This window comes from Notolabrus celidotus, chromosome 10 (genome assembly GCF_009762535.1).
Source record: "Notolabrus celidotus isolate fNotCel1 chromosome 10, fNotCel1.pri, whole genome shotgun sequence".
Classification (NCBI taxonomy): domain Eukaryota; kingdom Metazoa; phylum Chordata; class Actinopteri; order Labriformes; family Labridae; genus Notolabrus; species Notolabrus celidotus.
The window spans coordinates 30,803,298-30,810,644 of record NC_048281.1 but is presented as its reverse complement, the minus strand read 5'-3'; positions in this window follow the sequence as shown (position 1 = coordinate 30,810,644).

Genomic DNA, 7,347 nt, shown 5'->3' with positions numbered 1-7,347 from the left:
ACTTTCCCCCGGAAAACAAGCAACAAATTAGCTCTGCACTCAAACATCTAGAGCTCAGATTTTTCAATGTTAATATTAAAATATCATGAAAAATGGATAATGCATACCCAGAGACTGCTGAGTTTTAGAGCTGAGCTCAATCCTGAAGTAGGCCATTCACTTGTGTCAGCGTTTTTGCAGAATTTCCATACATTTCCTGTTAAAATATGAAAGAAAACAAAACTGTGGCCAGAGGAAATAAAAACAATACAGAGGGGGTTAGTGGCCTCATCCTTCACACATTCCAGGCAATCTCCTCAGAACCATGAAACTGTGACAGCCTGCAGGGACCTTTAAACACATGGCCTGGATATGTGAGTGTGTTAGGGAGACAGACACCCTGAGTAAAGGCAGATGATGGATGTCTACTGCTGCTGACGGATGATGAATAGCCGCAGGTCTCAGTAAGTGTTCAGCGCAGAGTGTCAGGTGAGGGAGGCAGTGTCGTCATTCACACAGACACAAACAGAGGTGCAAGCACATCAGTATTCAAGCACTTCGGCACCGATTGTATCTTTCCCAGGGTGTCATCATTACATATTTCAACTCTGAGCTCAAGCACTCTAGAGAAGTTTGACATATCTAAAAATACACCTGTCAAACAATCTCCGGGTTCAACCGGAGGATTCAGACTTTTTTTAAAACAGGAAATTCATAAAATGTGCTTTTTAAGACCTACTCGTCCAAAAAAAACCTGCAGCCTCTGCACTTGTCCTTGTAGACCCAATTTTCATTACACCGAATAAAAACTATTGGACAGACCGAGCGACATTTTGCAATTAAATTAAGTTTGTTCTCAGGCTGGTGCTAAAATGAAGGCCACAGTGTCACAAGCATCCACAGGTTTTTATTTTCTGAGGAGAGAATAGATACTCCCAGCAAAGTCACTCAAAGTTAAGAGGAAACGGCCATAATTCTGCACACAGGAATTGAAACACTGCAGTGAAAGGCTGCTGCCAAGTCAGATTCAATAGCCAGAAGGCAGGGTTTAGCTTAGATGGTGGGGGAGGAGGTCCGTATACAGAGGCTATAGCTCTTGATGTATCAGTTACTGGATCAACAGGCTTTGATCCTCTTATGCAAGTCTATCCCAATCTTCCCCCCACTGTTCCTGCCTTTCCCTCAGTTTTACTGTCCAATAAAAGTGAAATATTCTCAAAATGATCCTAAAAATACCCACAAACCAGTGAATCTTTATCTTTAAAGGGTAAGTCCAGTATTTAAGAAAATGTGGTCTACTTTTTAAAGCTGCTGCTGGTAGTCACAGAGTAAACATCTGTTCAGAGAGAGGGACTTCAAATGCCAACACTATCCCTCCCAACCAGATTTCCTCTTAGCCCCCAAACACAGATCGACGTGTGCAGTCATGATACTGCAGGACTCATAACCAATCGGAGGACGTAATAGGGGCCGCCCCTTAACCAATCAGGACAGAGGATTGGAGATAAGCTATGATTGGTCCGTCATAATGGGTACGAGATGAATAATAACATTGCTTGATACAAAGGCATTGGAAAATAGTCTCAAATGACTCCACTTACCAATGAGTACCGATGGGTACTATGACCTTTTCTCCAAACCCAGCAGAACATTTTTTAGTTTTTTACACCAGTCCTACCAACAGCAGCTTTAGATATTGTTGGGGTCATAATGCCTGAAAAATACCAAATGTTTTGTGGTTGCTCCTGCACATAGCTTCAGCCAGCAGCCATTAACAGGCTGTATACACCCAGAGAACTGTACTTTTACCTCAAGACAACTAAAACTCATCGACTTTGGACTCCTGCAGGCCAGGGGGTTGATATCTTTATACTGGAGGAAAGTGCACGTGCCCTCAATGCATATGTGGGTGAAGGAGATGGCATCATGCATTGTATTGGAACAACTTACTTATACTGTCAGGGGAAAGGGGGGAGAGTTAAGCGAATTAATTGAAAAATGGTGCTGTGTTGTGTAGTTGCTTATTTTATTTAATAACTATTATTATTTTTTGCCTTTTTTTATTTTGTATTATTCATTTATTATTCTATTGTATTTTACTCGTTGTCATTTATTTATTTGGAGGGATTATGTTGTTGGTATAATGTATATTTTATGTCAGTTGTACCATTAGTATTTGTCTTGTCACATAAAACACAATAAATATATTGTTAAAAAAAACAAAAAAAAACAGGCAGTAATGATTATCACATCAAGGGGACAAATACACCTTAATATATATACATTTTAATTTTAATTTTACATGTTTGGCCTTGTTGCCTTTATTTTACAGGACAGCTGAAGAGAGACAGGAAATGTGGGGAGTAGAGAGAGGGGGAAGACATGCAGGAAATGGCCAACCGACTGAGGATCGAACCGGCGACCCCTGCAACGAGGACTGTAGCCTCTGTATGTTGGGCGCTTAGACCGCTAGGCCACCAGCACCCCAATATATATGAATTTGAAGTACATTTTTTTTGCTTTGAATTGGTTTAGCCTTCTATTCAGTCTTGCAAAATAAGTGCAGAGTCATTTGCGGCCGGCACATCACTAATAACAGAGAAATTGCAGGTCTAGCAATGCCACCATCGGTCTTTTGTGATCTTGTGTTGGAGCTATATTCACCAGATAAGAATGAAAGTCTCACAAAGATACAAACCAGCTTACTCATCATAGCAAGAAGAGACCAACAACCCCTGAGTTGTGCACGGTAAGCCTGGTATCCTTGAAGAGAGTGATTCAGCAGCAGTGTCCAATTGAAAATGGTGTCTTCTTCTGCTATATCTGTCATGATACTGTCTGTTGGGTTGTTTGACGGCTTTGATTACAACCTGATCTGGTAAGTGGCCAACACAAACAGAGAAATTGCTGATCTATCAATGCCACCATCAGTCTTTTGTGATCTTGTGTTGGAGCTATATTCACCAGGTATAAATGAAAGTCTCACAAAGATACAAAACCAGCTTACTAATCATCAGCAAGGAGAGACCAACAACTCCTGAGCTGTGCACAGCAAGTCTGGTGTCCTTGAAGCGAGTGTCTGGTTGAAAATGGTGTCTCCTTCTGGCATAATAATGTCTATTCCTGTCATGATACTGTCTGTTGGGGTGTTTGACGGCTTCATTTACAACCTGATCTGGTAAGTGGCCAATGCAAGCACTTTTAGATGATGTACTTTGATCAGACTCATTTGCGCCCCTGGATTATGTGCAGCCATTACAGCCTAGTTTTATGACCGCAGGCTCATGCAGTGATCAGGAGCAGTTCCAAAACTTTTTTCAACACTTGGTCATTTGGAGCCTGAATATGGAAAAGACCCAGATTTCAGAACCCCCCTTTCAAGTTTCTTACTCCCATAAAGACATCATTTAAAAAACAGTCACTTGCTCCTTTTTAAAAATGGCCTGGATTTCCATAAACTCATACGCACTCATTTGCACAAACATTTATTGTTTTGGTTATTAAACATTGAAGCTTTCAACGAGGCCTCCTCATTAGCCTCAATAGTTTCAGCAGCCAATCAAGGGGAGGCATTGCACTTTTTTATGGCACACTTCTGATTGATTTCCCTGACTATAACTCACCAGTGCCCATCAACAGTGTCATAAAAAGGATGTTGCTCCTCTCATTGTTGACTGACAGTTTCATTGAGCAGCGCAGAGAGCGAACAGATGGATCTATCAGGAGAAGATGCAAATCATTTTGATCACTGCGTCGTGAGCAGCGAATAAGTAAGGGGAAATCTTTATCTCTGTGGAGCAGATACTCAGAGGTCTGTTTATTTACCTCGACTCCTTGTGTTTGAACCAATTTGTCCTTATGAGGAGATCCAACTAAAAAAACAGGATCAATAAATGTTTGCAGCAAAAATTATGAAAGTCAATAACAAGAATTTGCTGAATAAAGTTGTGTCTAAAAACAAAGTGCTGATTTTTCTGTATGAAAGGAGAAGTTATTGATGACACAAAGAGGCAGGGGTGAGGCAGAGGACGGGCAGGTGGATGAAGTTGGAGTGCAGTTTGACGTCAAAGAGATAAAATCCCAAACAGCCCAAAACACACTTTTCCATAAAGGAAGAATGACTTCTGTTCAGGCCACTTTAATCCGAGCAGACCTTGACTTTGTGTTAACAACCCCGTGCCCTCCATTTCTAATGCTCATTTCGCACCGGTTAAAACGCCCGTCCCTCCCCAACAAGAAAACCCCACAAAGACGCAGTGAGGCGGTGCTGGCAGACATGAAAAAGTGCTCCACTGCTTTGAAAATCCTTTCGAGTGAAATTGGGATTGAGAGGGTATTTCTGCCTGTGCTGGCGAGCATTAATCAGACTGATATGGCTCAACACGGCATGCATCCCAACAACGGTGCTTTATCTGAGCAGCCTTGTATGACCTGAAGACGGCAAACAGTGAACACAACAAACTTCAGGGAAAAAGTCACCCGAGGACTGAAGTAGAACAGGTTTTCCCAAGACAATGATGGTAACAGAAACCAATTCAAATCTGAGCATGACCTTATAAACACTACAGTGCCCCTAAAGTACCATAAAATATCTTGTACTGATATTTCAAGTTAATATCTTGTGGATGCAAGTTTTATGTAGTATGATTGTTGAGGTGTTGCTGATCAGTTACCATCAACTGCAATAATTTGTCATTATTCACTAATATATATACACTAATTATTTTCTGTTGAAATGGTGTGAGCATGATCTATTATGTGTTCTTAACCCTCCTGTTATGTTGCGGGTCAAATTGACCCTTTTTAAAGTCTATTTTAGGCGATATGTTCCTTCCAAACCAGCTAAATGCATCATACAAATCTGGGCAGCATGTGACAGAAGAGGAGTTGTGTTCATTTATCAAAATCACTTCATAAAAAAAAAAAAAGAAAACTCAAAATTTAAAATAAAATAAACAAAAATCTGTGCCATGTTAAACTATTGTATTTATATTTAGGGCTTTCCAGTGTACATTAAAAAAAGTTTTAACATGAATTTTAATGTAAAATGAGTGAGTTATCCTCATTGAACCATGATCTGTGAGGATTGAAGAACACCAATGGACTAATTCGGATTTAAATAGTTAGTAATGGAGTTGAAAATTAAATTAAAAAAAATGTGTATTGGGATTTTTTTTGGATAACTGAATATGCCCCGGGTCAAATTGACCCAGGAACATTATTGCTGTTCCAGAGAAACGAATATAACAGGAGGGTTAATAGCTTTGAATATGTAGTTCAAGTGTAACATGAGCGCCCTCTGCTGGAGCGATTAAAAACTTGAGGGATGTGCCCCATGTTGTGTTGATATGTAATAAGCTCTGTTACAATACATTATAATAGGTTTGTTTTTCTCAGTCTAAGCGCTTCCTACCCATGTGTTATGTTTGAAGAAGCCTTCAAATTTAATATCAAACACTTTTAAGATGATATTGATTTGTTTGAGAGTAATTTTGGTTCATAATGTGATAAGCATTGCAAGCTAAATCGTAGCTCCATCGGTAATCTCTTAGCTAAAGTATTGCTTTTTGTGTTGGTATTTCTGTAGCTTATTACTAATAGAATTGTGGCTGTGAGGGACCTAATCACCGAATCAAAAGGTGTGTTGGTGGCCTAGCAGTCTATGCATCCCACGTATAGAAACTAGTCCTCGTTGCAAAGGTCGCTGGTTCGACACCCGGCCATGACCATTTCCTGCATGTCTTCCCCCACTCTCTACTCCCAACGTTTCCTGTCTCTCTTCAGCTGTCCTATCTGATAAAGGGCAAAAGTCCAAAAAATATAACTTAAAAAAAAAAAAAGCTGTTTTGGAGTGCACAAAACAATGACTTGTTCCCACAGCTTCATTATCTTGTGCCAATAGATAATAACTTGTTCTTTGGGCGCAAAATATAAATTAGACCTTTTATGGGACTTCAGGGACTCAAAGAAATTCCAGTAATATGAGTAAATGAGTTATGATAATATTTTATACCTTACTGGTTCTGCATCCTGATTTTTAGGACTCTTTACTCGACTTAGATCCAAGGGCTGATGACTGAGACAAAGACCTGAGCTTTGACTGCAATGGGACTCTGACTTATTTTGACTTCCTCTATCATTTTTGTTAGTTTGGGATAAGGTCCTAATAATGTACTAAGTCCTGAGCTGGGGATGGCACATGTGTTCAGCTGCATGTGTGTTCACATGTCTAAAGAGGCACCTTAGGTTAGGGAATGGGGACACGACTCAGCTCGGGTAATGAGGACTCTTCTCAGATTCTTCAGTGGAAACTCGGACTTGAACTGGAACATTGAGGACTTGAGACTCTACTTGGCACTCAATGGTGTCTTGAATACTAGAATCCAACACTGCCCTGGAGTCACAGGGGTCACTTTCAGGTCCAGACACTTCTCATAATAAAGCCATCAGATCTGCAGAGAGCTGCTCGAAGTCCATTTGTTTTTTCCTGAGATGCAGAACTGAGAAAAATGTCAAAATAAACAGGCACACACAAAAAAAACCTGCTTTCACCAGGACTGTCCGTCAGCCCGGTGACCCGAAGAAGGTCAACCTCTATTTATTTCATTGTGTCGACAGTGTGGCTCGGTGATTCTGGTGGATTTGAAAATAACTTTCACGTTCTCACGCTCTGGATATTCGTCTGTGCTTTTTTTTTAATCAACACTCTCAAACACACGTGTACGCTGTATTTTTGTTTTAATGGAGTCCTTTCTTTTAGCACAGGAAGAGAGTCATTATTCAGAGCAGCACAAAGACAAGGTTGGATGAGCTACGGATGAGGAGGTAGGTCAAGTAGGCATAATAAGGTAATTATTGCACTAAAGCTAATGAGTGGTGTGTTGATAACAACAATTATGCTGTTGAATCATCACCAGGATTACTCTTTTCATCTTACTTTTGCTGTTTTTGAGTTTGTGAATAAATAATTCCTATAATCTGTTTCAAAGCAGTGCTGCTATTTGAAGTTGTGGTCAGCCTGGTAACATGTTCCTCAATCAACAAGAATGAGTTTTGATGGTAATGTTTGCAACAACCTTACTTTAACATTTTGACTCACTAACATTTGGTTTGCATGAGACCCCTTTTTATCCCCAACATTCCCCCCTCTGTCCCACCCTACTGCTCTGTGATTGGCTGTAGATACTGCTCAAGTCTGCTTTCATTCAGGAGTACAGAGGACTGCTGTTTGTCTCTTGTCTTAGAGTGATGTTCATCTTTGATTCAGTCTAAAAACTGACCCACAGAGTGACTGGTTTGAAATGATAACCACATAACTGGTCAGGTGTAAGGGGACTTAAAAGTTTTTCATTTGGGTTAAATTATTGA